Genomic DNA, 12,438 nt, shown 5'->3' with positions numbered 1-12,438 from the left:
TCCTGCTGTGCTGTCTCCTATCAGGAGAGAACAACATATATAGACCCGCTTGTTACAGTGATTTATTGGTTGTGTTTATGAGCAGTATTTAATATAGGCTCACTTTCCCTGCCCTGGTGTGTGCATCCACACACACACATACAGTATGCACACGCGGTCTCGTGTATATACCCTTGAACAATGCCCTTCGTAATCATATACATACACACACAACTCTCTTTTGTCTACACATGCAGGCCCAAAAACACATGCATCTGCTAACCACCCCATACATGTAGATGCAGACTGACACACTCAGTGAACTAAGCATATATACGGAGAGAGGGATATGCAATTACTGTGCATGTACACCTTCTCTGCTTACACATATACCATTCCCATACCTGCAGATAGACACAGGTACAGTGTAGATGAGTGACGTGTGTCTGTAGAATGTGTGTATACACAGAAAGAGATCACACATGTCATGTACACAAGCACTCCAGACATGCACACATAAGAATATTCTAAACATACCCCTCTACACGCACACATGCTCACGCACAATGAGACAAACCCTTTGTTTCTGAATGAGTTAGTTTATAACCCTTCCCTCCCTGTTGACAAACACTCACACACATTTTCTACCCCTGTAGCACACACAACAGTTCAAGTACACTGTGCTCCAGTTTTGACTCCTGACCTTACAACTGCAGTTAGACCATTCACCACCTCTGTAATAAGAGATCCAGAAGCCGCATGCCATCATTGTAATAATCCCCCCATCTTGACAGCCTTTTTGGACACATCCCTTCTCTACTTTATTTTTATCAGTTTTTCTCTCTCATTATTTTTCATCCATATTTTTCCTCACCTTCCTCCCTATCTTACCCTTGTTCTGTTTTCTCATTACTCTCTCTGATAAGAGACATAGGTCTAGATCATTAGTTGGTATGACTTTGGGTCAGTCCAATAAAGTCACTTCCTTCTCATGCTCTTGTTCTGATGACAAGATATTTAGCAGAATTCAAGGATTCACTGGAATCTGACATACCCACACCATAAGTGCTTCTGTTATGACCTCTGGGCTGTCAACTGCACACCTTAGCACCTGCAGCACCCCAACCCCCAAATAAGTCACTCATTTAGTGGGGTCATTGATCTAGTGAAGCCACATCAAATCACAACAGTTGAGACCCTGGTCCTAAGCTTCAAATCATAAAGTGATACCTCCAAGCAGTGATGTACCATGGGTGACCGGCACTTGGGGACCAATGCTTGCATTTGTGTGCCCCCGCCCCCCCTTCTCGTAGCAATACTTAAAGTCATGTCACACGGTAAGATCTCTGAAGGGACCGGCCGGTGCCCAACCCCCGGCCAGTGCCTGGGGGCCATGGCCCCCTCCCAACCCCGCATTGGTCTGCCGCTGCCTCCAAGCCTTCTTATACCTTCTCCATTTCTTCCACCCACCCATCTCACAGACCCATTGGAACATGAATCTTGCTGCTGTTCTGGATGTTGACCATGGTGGCCTGCACTCGCTGATGATCTTCGTCTTAGAAGTGGTTGCATTTTTGCATGCTGCATGTATATGAAGGGGTTTTAGGATCATTCAGAAGGACAGGAATTAAATGGTTAAGTGATTAGATAGCACAGAACACCCACATGTACACCATGGTAGGAAAACCTAAATTAGAAACCAAGAGAGAGAATCTAAATGACCATTGCTATTGCTTAGATCACAGTGCCTTTGCATTGGTGCTGGAAGAAGAAAAATGTCTTTGTGTTTAAGGCCCTGGACTAGGTCTGGATACTTGGGTTCTGTCTGTGGCTCTGTCAGAGATTTGCTGTGTGCCCTTGGCTATGCTACTCAATCTCTGTGTTAATGTCCCCATCTCTAAAATGGGGATAATAATGTTTTGTGTTGTCTACTTTAGCTAGTTAGGTTGTAGATATCCAGGGCAGTGACTTTCTCTTTTTGGATGTCTTGGTGGATTCTCCCTCATGCCTAGCCTTTAAGAATGGAGGTCTTTCTAAATGAGATGCTACAGCCCATTCAATAACTAAGGACCCAATATAGAAAAGTCCTCTGGCCTGTGTTCTGCAGAAGCTAGACTGCATGGTCCTGACCAATCCTTTTGGCTTTAAAATCTGTGAATCTCTTGCTGCGTTTATGTGCAAAGATTAGCACAATGGAGCCCTAGTTTCAGCCAACAAGTGTGTATTTCATATTAGCATCTCATCTCTTACAACATTGCCATTTCTCCACTGGCTTTACCTAGAGTTAAAGGGTCAGAGATTATGCTGATCCAGAGCAGTCTTTTAACAGATGGATGACAAGAGGAGATGCTTCCCCTGATCTCTCTTTCTGAGTGCTGCTGCCTTCTTCGAGGACATAGTTTGCAAGTCCCACTGAAGGATCTTTCCTTTCTTCTTTCTTTTTTTTCTTTTCCTGATAAATTTTACTGGCTGGGCAACCCCAGGAGATGTTTTCTGGAGGATGGAACCCCATAAATCAAAACTCTGCTGCTCCATTGTGGGCAATATCTTATGTAAAAAGGTGTTTCCAGGGAGCGCTGAAGGCTGGAGAATCCTATTACAAGGCACGCCATTAATTATAAGAAGTCAACCCAACCTACGCCAGCAATTTTTTATCTTAAGTCTGAAAACTGATTACTTTCCACCTTCCACAGTCCTTCCCCTTCCAAAAAAAAAAAAAGGAAAAGAAAAGAAAATAACATCAAAGTTTTAAGAAAAAAAAAATTAAAGTTTCTTTCAAAAACAAAAATTGCTAACTCTCATCTAGGCTCCTGGAGAGAGAAAGTTGAGTGGAGATCCACATGGGTTAGGATCTTACATGCTGTTCCTGTTTCATGGGAAAGCAAGTACCATAATCAAAATTCTGTTCATTTGAGTTTTTCAAAGCATTTTGCATTCAAAAGGCAGTGTGTTTTAGAGGCTGGCATATGGGTTTGATAGCTAGAAGACCTGAGTTCTAGTCCCATTGGTCTGATTCTCACGTCTCTCTTTTGTTGCTTCCTGTCTTTAGTTATTCAGATTATAAACTGCTTTAAGGACAGGGATATTTAAGGGCATGGGATATAGTAATATTAGGCTAGAAGTGGACTCTAGGTCCATCAAGTTTAGTCCTCTGTATTTGCAGGCAACCCTTTGTCCAAACATGCCTAAAAATCACACATGTCAAACCTTCACGTATTACAAGTACAAGGCACAAAACCAGAAATGTCAAGGACACCTTACAATCCAACACAGATAAAAGCAGGAGCAACAGGGACATTGCCAATCCCTGCTCCAGCAATGGGAGAGAGATAATTGGTTAATGCATGCTCAGATGTTCCTAGGAAGAGGTCTGTCCTCTACACTACAGAGAAAGGGAAAAATCTCTTCAGTCCTTGTCAGTTTGACTTACAGGGAAAGATTCCTTCCTGACCCTGGATTGGTGGATTGGTCTGACCCTGGGTGAAAGAACGAGATCCTCCAGGCAGGAACTTGTGAAGTTGTTAAGTATCAGCAGGAGCATCAGCTCATCAGCACAAAATGCTCACCTCTACCATGGCTGATGTCCTTGCTTCAGAGGAAAGCAGAAACTCCCCCCTGCAGAAGCCAATAAAACTTTCATGAGGGGAAAAAAAATCTTTCCTGGCCCCTGAAGATGGTCATTCAGCAAAAGCCCTGAAGCCTATGGCATCTGCCACACTGCAAAAGAATTATCTCTACACCCTAACATGGGGCTGGCCACTTATCTTATTATCTCTGCCATCATTGTATCCAGTTCAGGCTTGAAGCACTTCCAAGTTCTCTGTCTCTGCTACTTTGCTTGGAAGACCGTTCCAAACGGTCATGCTCTGACAGTTACAAATCTTCTTCTAATTTACAAAATTGAGATAGGAAATTTGGCCATAGCCAGTGTGTAGCCATTTGGTTGTGTGCTGATCTTATTTAGCCCTGCAAACCTCTTCTGCTCCCCTAAAACTTACTTGGTGAATGCATTTGTGGAAAGTAAACCTATCCTCTCTCCACTTCCCTTTTGCTAAGACGAACAAACCAAGCTCCTTTAATCTGTTGTCATGAGGTAAGGTCTTCATTCCCTTAGCTCTCTTAGTGGTTCTTCTTTGAACATCTATCAGTTTTAGTTAATCTGTTTTTAACATCCATGACTAGAGCTGTACCCAGTATTCTAAATGGGGTCTTACCAACACCTTGCACAATGGAAATAATACCTGCTTCCCTCTGTAACCTGTTTCTGCATGGCCAGAGTGCAGCCTTCTGAGCATGTGCAGAAGGGAAGCTCAGAGCTGAACTACACAAATAGAAATAGAACATAAACTCTGCTTATGTGCCAAAAATCGTCCTTATGCAGCTATGTAAGTGTGACTTAAGCAGCTATGTAAGCGTGATGTAGACATATAATGGTGAAATAGGCCCTGGCACAAATGAAGTCTTGACACCCAGTTTTTCAGTCTTTCTCCATTTCTCTGTGTTCCCATGATGTAGTTCCGTCTAGGCTTTCCTTTGTATTTCCTTCCCTGCTTTGATGATTCCTATAACCCAGACATCTGCACTCTCACTCCCACTCAATCTGCTAGAAAGTCCAGAAGTGGCATAAGCTGAGGTTTCATCAGTGGCCTTTGGAGCTGATATACCAATGCAATGAATGGGGAAGGGAGAAGTCTCCTTCCCTCAGAGCTCTTGGATGAGGCACTCTTCAGATTCAGGCAGCTGTTGCTTTGTGGGTTTGCACTCAGCTCACAGCTGGAAGGTTTTCTTTGTAACCATGGGGTAAAAGGCATGTTTAAAAAAAAAAAAAGAAGCTGAGATCCTGGAGGATCTGAATGCAGTATGTGGACTGCATTCTAGAAACATTAATTACCATTAATTTGAGGAAGGAAGGAAATAAAGCATAAGTACAGAGAGGGAATGTCTTAGTTTTATCTACAGAGAATTTTTAGCTCCAGGCAGCTACTGAAGAAGACCAGTCTTTAAAGATCATTATATATGCCTATTGTTTTACATAGGTATGAGACCTGGACACCTAGTAAGGAGGAAGAAAGGCAAATAAATACCTCTGAAAAATAAAGGATTGTGGCAAATTTTGAAATTTTTGAAGGAGACATATAAGTGGATATGGAGTTATTACAAGGAACAGTGGGAGATCTATGAAGAACTAAGTGTAATGGATGTAGTACAGTCCCAGTGGTTTCAGTGGGCAGTGCTCGTGAGAGTGATGGAAGACAAGTTAGCTGAGTGCCTCTTGGGAGGCTATCCAGGGAAAAGATGGAGGGATAATGCTGAGCAGAACCTAAGGGCTCTTAATGAGAATTGCCAGCAATGGGAAAAATATGCCCTTGCCAAAAAGAGGCAGGAGCAAATTCTGAGAGCAGGAAGGGTCTCTGGTGCCTCCAGAGTCAGTGGGTAGCAGTATGGACCACATAAATATTTTGCCTAGGCTAGAGCCACCCTGTGAGCTGTAGGTTTGTTACCTCTGGCTAGAGATTCTCTGAGTGGGACAACAACTTTGTTTTTTAATACATTACATTGCAGATATAGCTATTACATTTAAAAAGACTGAAATCTGAGATACCCTGTTTTCTTGTGAGTATTATAACTGTACAGCTCTAATGAAATGTGTCACCTTTAGGATAAACCCAGAAAAAATAAAATATTCCCCCTTCCTTGCTTGCTTCCTTTTATCTATCTATCTATCTATCTATCACCATCTGTGTCTGCCTGTCTTTCTGCCTTGTTTTCTCTCTCTTTCTCTGTCTTCCCTCCCATTTCTTTCTCTCTTCCTGCCCACTCCCACACAGGTGGGGTTAGCAGTGGGGTTAACAGAATCACAGTGTCCTTGAGTATGGACTGTTTTGTGGGACTGAAGACTTCTCTAGGCTTATTGCCATCCGACAGGCAACAGACTACATTAGGAGTAAATCTATTGAAATCAGTGTTGCTGTGAAGCTGAAGGAACTGGGCGTGGTTCACCCCTCTGCTTTGGCCTGGGAACCACTCAGAATAGATCCAAAGTGAAACTTGATTAATGCACAAGCCTTTGTTCTGCTGTGTAGCAGACCATTCATGGGAAGGCTTCTCAGTGATCCATTGGGGCAGGCCTCAGTGCTTGGCTTCTGGGCAGGAGCAGAGCTAGAGGAGGAGCCAGGTTCCTGGGTCTGCCTTGTGTAGCTTCTCTTAGGTCCTGATTGTTCATCAGTGAAGTCAGACAACTTCAGCTGTTCTCCTCAATGGGAACAAAATCAATGCTTAAGGCTTGAAATTCAAGAAAGCATCCCTGTTCAGAAGTTACTTAGCCCCATGGTTAGCTCTCGGCCAGTGAAGTCAATGGGCCTGAAATGCATGCTTAAAGTAAAACCATCTGCTAAAATGCTTCCTTGAATTGGTGCCCTGCTGAATCCTGGGTAGGCACAGGAAAGATGTAATGCTAAAGGTGGGGAGTGTGAACTAGCAATGGAAAGAAGGAGCCAATTGGCACAGCCAGTAACTGCAGTGAAGCTGCTGCCACTTTGACCCAGAAGCGCTAGACAGGATGGTGCTTTGTTTCCTTTTATTAAAAACAACCAGGTTCTGACAGCACCTAATAACCCTACTATGTCCTTTGTATCACAGTTGTATAATCATCATAATGAGGCTCTAAAAAAAGCTATTTAACAACTCCTTAAGCTTGCTTCATTCCCTTTATAAAAAAATGCTATTATCCGAGTAATACAAGAGACCTGAAAAAAAAAAAGGAATAGACCCAATTTAACCCTGATTCAGCATCACTGAAGTCTAACAAGGTTCTCCATTGAAATCAAAGCTTGGTGCAGATTCACCTGTGCTGAGGCTCCAGCCCTATGATGTTTAGCGCATTACAGATGGTGGCTTGTCTCCTTGGCACTACCTGCTGTTGTGGATGTCAAATACCAGCATCCGTGGATGTACTGCTGGCGTGGAACCTGGGGCTTTCATCCACTGTTATACCACTATTAGATCATTGGTTTCAATACTTACACCAGTGTAACACAGTGGCAACCAGACCAGTAGTTCTACTCCCCATTCTCTTCCGGTCCCATCCAACATTCTTTGCTGCCTTATGCCTCACTTTCTGCACCTGTAAAATGGGGATAATGGTGCTCACCTCTGCCCCCTGAGAACAACAAGTGCTATTTTAGAACAAAGCGTTAGGCAGACTGTGTGAGAGAACACGATCTCATTCCACGGGAATCCCTTAGGCTTAAGTTCATCATTAGTATGGCTCATTTGCAATGATAGGTAACCCAGTTGTTAATATCTTTAATGGTATAGGAAGGATAAATTCCATCACTTGGCTGAACAGAGAAAATATGCAGAGAAGTGGCTGGGTTTTCATAAATCACTAGTGCATGGTGGTACAATTGAGTTAGGACTTAAAATTCAGGTCAGGAGATAGGTACTCTCATAATCCACCAAGGGAAGGTAATTTATTCTGTTTATATCTTTTTACTGCAAGACAAGGAAAAAAAACTCCACAATGATTTTGCATTTTAAATATTAGTTCAGAGCTGCAGCCTGCCTCAGACTTTATTTATTTATATCTCTGGAAAAAGAAAAAAGAGAGACAGGGGGAAGCTTTACTTGTTTGGCAGCAGGGCTCTGTGAGTGATACTGGCTGGAATCAATATAGTTTAACTGCCACGTCTTATTAAGAATTACAGCTCTGTGCAAGGAAGGATAAATAAGATGCACAGATTCAGGGCATTTAAAGAATTGCGCCTGGGTGAGCCGTCTTAGGAATGTCCTTGTTTTGTTAAAAGGAGCAGCTCCTGCCTTGTAGAACTTGGAAATCATCTTACAGATTAGAATGAAAAGAGGGAAGCATGAAAACACAGGTAAATGGAGGGGGTATGTAAGCATGGAAAATCAGATGGATGCAGGAGAAGTGGGCAAAGAGAGGATCATGAAAGAGAGAAGAAATAGGAGGAACTGTCCTGTACAGTGTAAGAAAGAAACAAAATATATGACAGACAGATTGATCCATATTTTGGGCCACATATTAAGATAATGACCATATAAGAAAAAGGCCATATAATTACTCTAAACCAATGATTCTCAACCAAGGTGCCACAGCAACCTGGGATATTGTGGTATCTTTTTCAGGGTGCCAGGGGAAGCTGCACAATATTAGCATTCCAAGGTGTGCAAATACCTACACGTGATTCACATGTTAAAACCAGAGATTTCAAATAGGAATCCATAGTGTCAAAAATATTCTGACTTATTATGGTCTTTCCAAGTTCTTTGTAACACAAGGATCGCTTTATAGTTTTTCTATGGTCAAAAAGGAAGTGCAAGCTAAGAGCTGGCATTTTTCAAGGGGTGACTTGAATCTATCAAGGGGTGTCATGTGTAAAAAGGTTGAAAATACTTTTTCTCATCTCCATTGCTACAATTCAGTGATTCTCAGCTGGGGTAACATAGCACCCAGAGGTGCCATGAGATCCTTGGAAGGGTCCTGCACAATTTGAGCATAGGTGTGTGAACACCTACATAGGAATCACAAGATAAAATCAGAGATTTCAAATAGGAGCCCATGGTGTCAAAAACAGTCTGACTGGTTGTGCTCTGAGTTTTTTACAACAGAAGAATTGCTCTATTGCTTCCCCATATTCAATAAACAGTGAAGGCTGAGAGCTGGCATTTTCCAAGGGGTGCCTTGCATCTAAAAAGGTTGAGAACTGCTGCTCTACTTTTTTCTTCCCTTTTCTTCTCCTTCCTGGGTGAAATTTGTATCAATTCCATGTATATTGTCACCCAAAATAGATTAAGTGGTTTTAACAGATTAAATAGGTCAGTATTTCTCAAATTGGGATCCCCACATTCTTCGAGTATGTGGTGAATTTCTAGGGAGAATGTAGAAGGGATAATGGGAAAACAGAAGACAGACAAAGGAACATGTAAATGGGGAAAAGGAAGAAAAAAACCCCCAAACACTCCACAATATTTATCTGGTTGTTAAGGAGGTTACAGTTCTGCTGAAGTGATATCAAGTGTCTTTGATTCTCCAGAACATGAAATCATAGGGGTACACCATGGTTCTCACAGCCAAACTCAGAGAGGGTCACATGACCCCAAAAGGCTTGAGAACCATTGAAGTAACCAAAGCTACAGACTAAAGCAACAGCTACAGTTGCAGAACTGGCTCCTGTCCTTGTGCTTCAGCCTCAGGCTGGGGTGTTTGGGAGCTGCTGACTCTGGCTTTGTATACTGCAGTCATGCTATCCTTTCCCCTCTGTGAGCTGTGGCGAAGAAGTCCTGTGCTTCCTGGAGCAGAAAAAAAAACTTTATAGGGTGGGGAATCTGGAAAGTCCTCTGGGCCTTAGGGAATGTGCTTGTGCGAAGTCCAGCCACCAGATACCTTAGAGCCCGGGGCTAAAGTCCACCATGCTAAGTGGAAGACTCTCCTGTGACTCCATTGGGCATTGATCAGACCCCATGACAAATGATTACTTTGGGTTCATATGAGAAAAAAAGAGAGCTTAGTCCCAGGACAGAGAGGGGAGAGGTGCCTTTAAAAAGTTTCATGTTGCCATTCACTATCCAGCCCTGTCATCATCTCATGGCAGCAGTCTTGTTTCAGAGAGAGGGACATCTGCACTAACGTAAGGAGAAGCAGCCTTGGTAACATCAGATCTACACAAAGGAAACACACTGGAGCCCTTGAGTCTGCATGTAGAAGGAAAGAAGCTTGCACTTACAGACATTTCCCATTAGATGCAAGTTAGTTACATACCTGCACAAGGCCCCATTATCCCCTTTCCACCCAAAACCTGCAGAATGTATTACCAATAGCTACAGCACCTTGCTTTCTCCAGCAATTTTAGGGATGTTGGACATACCAGTTTACAACCATTCATTGCTCAACAGCTGCCCCTTCATCCTTTCTTTCAGTCACTTTTTTTATTCACCAGGACCTAGCCATCTTCTATCTATTCAGCACCTCCTGGGCTTCCTATGGGAGGAGATGGCCAGCAGCACAAACTCTCTGCTCCAAGTCAGAAAAGGGCCAGAAACCACATAAAATGCCCTCAGTCTCTGCATGGTGCATCCTGCCATTTCTCCTTGGGACAGAATCACAGGGGCAGGGGGTGGGGGGTGTTACAAACTCCAAGCTAACAACAAAAAGAAAGAACCAGAGAAAACAACCCTGGTGCTACTGCTGGGGCATTTTCCAGGTGATCCCAGCCTCTCAAATGTCCTGAGTTGAGCAGTTCACAACATCTCCTCATTCGGTTCCCTTGAACACAGGACCAGCCTCTCTAACCCCAGGAAAGTGCCTTTTCACTGACACTCACATATAGCACATGAAGGAAGATAGCTGGAAATGTACATCAATCCACTGTCCACTGTTCCAATAAGAATCACATGTGGCTACACAGTAGGAGCCCTGCTTTGGTAGCAGAAAATGGCCCACACTGATGCTAACAACCAAACTCAGCTCAGTGATGTATCCAAATTATGAGTGACTAAACCTTAGTATTTGTCTATGTGGTTTGTATTTGTGTATGTCACATACATATTTGTCTATGTACGTACATATTTATCACATAAGTGCACCTATGCAAAGGGGTGTGTGTCATTTTGTAAGGATGAGTATGTTTGTGTGTGTAATGAGAGAACAATTAAAAGGAATTAAACTACATTCTTTAAGTATTCATACTGAGGAACTGAGACTGGATCTGTATATACACATGCATTTAGACTAACCACTGTAGCTGGAAGACAATTTTATTTAAAAAAAAAGAATGATTCTCTATCCAGCACAATGCCAGGCAGCTATAGAACTCCATTTCTGTAGTTCCATCATTGCTGGATATATTAGAGCCCTCTCAGAACTGGCTTTCTTTTACTCTAGTGCTGTTGCTGCTGTGTTAGGAAAGAAATGTGGCTGCCTAATTAAAATTGTCTCACTCCGTCTCTTTTCTTGGGCTATTGTGACAAGTGCCATGCTCATTTGGCAAATCATTCCTATAGAGCTCTGGTTTCTGGGTAGGGTTGTTTTTTTTTTCCCCCCAGAGAAGATGAAAAGATAATCAAAACATCTATTATCACTCTTTGCCTGTGTTGTGTACTCACTGACCTCAAGTTAATATGAACCTCAAGAGGCAAAAACAAATGGGAAGCAGACCCTCCTTGAATCTCAGAGTGCCCGATCCAAAGCCTGCTGTGAAGGCCTTCCATTAACTTCAGTGAGTTTTGGATCATGTCCACAACCCAGGGAGTTCAAACAAAGCCTACCAAACTTTTCCTGCAACCCTGACTCATTTGAGGAGGTCTTATTTATATTGATGGATTGAAGGGAACACAGGATCTGGAATATTTTGTGATTAAGAACTCATTTACAGGTAAATCAGGACTGCAGGATTAATTCCCTAATACAACATGCATTTCTTGCAAAATGCCTGGGCTGATCATGATGATGATGATGATGGTGATGATGACAATAATAATAATAACAGAGATGATGATAATGAAAAGTCTCATTGACTTCAACAAGAGAAGGAAAAACAGTTAGAACTTTAGGATAATATAATATAATATAATATAATATAATATAATATAATATGTTGATGTCATTTTTGTTATTGTCATTATGGTTGAACAGGCAGTGCAGCTCAAATATACTGTAGAGATGACAATGATAATGATACTAGTTTAAAAATATGCACTATATTTTAGTCAAAAGGTCTTGTGTCTGAGGGTTTTTTCCAACAATGCAAAAGAGCAATTACAAAAAGAAAGTAAAGCTACTGAAATAGCAATTTTAATTCAGAGTTCCTAATTCTGTTTTTCTTAAAAAAAAAGGAACCAGGTGAATGAGCATTAGTTAACTAAAAGATTTTTTATTCACATTGAACAACAAAAGCCATTCACACTAACACCATCTGCAAGAGGCAGTGGTGAAAGTAAATCCACAACGCTTTTGGAAAACAACTTCTTTTTTTATTTTTATTTTTTTATTATTTTTTTAGGCAAACTGATTCCTGTTCCCCTCCCTTCCATACCCCCTCCCTCCCCCTCTTAAAAATATAAAAATGTTGGAGCCTCAGATGACTAAAGTACAATAAATAATCAGTAAACACAAAAACATACTTTATTTGTTTTTCTTTATACAAAATAAAGAAACTAGAAGCAAAAACTATAATACGTCCTTAAATTCATGTAGCCTCCAATAAACTTTTGGATTTGACTTGGTGTTTGCTAGACACATTCAGACTTGGATTTTTTATTGGTAGTGTTAGTTATCTTTTCGCGGCATGAGAAACAAAACAAACCCCAATTAAGCCCCTCTGACCATGACAAGTCCCGCAGTCCTTGAGAGCTGAGCCGGAACTTACCACTAGGGCGCGCCTTGTCACCAGTGGAAGTTGTCTTCTTCCAGTTCCCCAGGCCCACCACCATCACCACAAA

This window comes from Alligator sinensis, unplaced genomic scaffold (assembly GCF_000455745.1).
Source record: "Alligator sinensis unplaced genomic scaffold, ASM45574v1 scaffold216_1, whole genome shotgun sequence".
In the NCBI taxonomy this organism is placed as follows: Eukaryota; Metazoa; Chordata; order Crocodylia; family Alligatoridae; genus Alligator; species Alligator sinensis.
The sequence above is the reverse complement of the archived record's forward strand: the minus strand, read 5'-3'. Positions refer to the sequence as shown.